Below are 1,239 nucleotides of genomic sequence, written 5' to 3'. Positions count from 1 at the left end.
AGTTAATTTTTAATGGATTAATATGAGAGTACATATGATTAGATGCATTTATAAGATAAAGTCCAAAGTCTGAGTTGTAGTTGAGTCTTTCACTCAGGAATTGTCCCATATACCCCTACAATATACTCAATGGTTGGGAACTAACCAAGCCCCCTCCTCCTTCCTGCTTCTTGAATTGAATTGTGTTTTTCTCTCATGTGGGCCTGTAGTTGTTGGTCTACTATTTTCAGATTAATACTGAATACATACATAGGACGCTTGCTTTTCCATTCTTGTGATATTTTACTTAGGAGAATGTTCTTCAAATCCATCCAGTAATGGATTAATGAGCCATAGTATATGTATACCATAGAATAATATTCAGCCAAGTTAATATTTAACTTTCCCAGGATTGTGATAAGAATTTCAAAAAGACATGAGATGAGGTGAGAAGATATCTCATCATGGAAGACATAATAGGTCCACTTTATGAAGAATGCACATGTCCCTGAGAAGATGTCTGGCAGGGAAAGTAATGACTTTCTCAAATATATTTTAAAAGGTTGGGGAGGATAGATTCTCAAATATGTTGAGAAAGAGAAGTAATCAAACGATCTATGAACCCAATGGCTAACATTAGTATGATAAACAATCAGAAGAACTGATGGAGGTAAATTCATACCATCAATCCAGTTTACACTAAACCAAAAAATTTAAAGATGCCCATAAAATTTATAAGATTTACATGAAAGAAAGCACAAAAGTTTCACAAAATGGACTGAAATCTACCATCATTTCCAATCATGTGGTGACAAAAACCTAAATTAATTTTTTTAACCTCTGCAATTATTAGTTTATTAGTATAATCCAGGACTCAGATGTTCAGTATTCCTCCTGAAATTACATAAACAAATGCAAATGGAAAGAATCCAAGTCAAAATTGTGTAAGAAAACAGCACTCCATCACAACAGCATGTAAAATTACAAGAACACTATTTTGAAATGCTGGCACTTTAAGAGAACAAAAATCTCAAAAACCACAAAATTGCCAAATTGTTCCCTAAACTGCTAAGCAGATAAACATGACTCTAATGAATGAGTGTGGGTTTTGTAAGGAAAAACTAAATGCAAATGAATTGAATAACTTGTATTAAGATGCAAAGTTTAAGCATCTTCTTTCCTATCAATTTGATTTAAAAAGGGGCAAACCACAATACGTGAAAATATAACCAATTTTAAATGTGGCATTATTTTAAAGGG

This window comes from Otolemur garnettii, unplaced genomic scaffold, assembly GCF_000181295.1.
Source record: "Otolemur garnettii isolate 467f Iridium unplaced genomic scaffold, OtoGar3 scaffold00384, whole genome shotgun sequence".
Taxonomy (NCBI): domain Eukaryota; kingdom Metazoa; phylum Chordata; class Mammalia; order Primates; family Galagidae; genus Otolemur; species Otolemur garnettii.
This window is presented reverse-complemented; position numbering follows the sequence as displayed.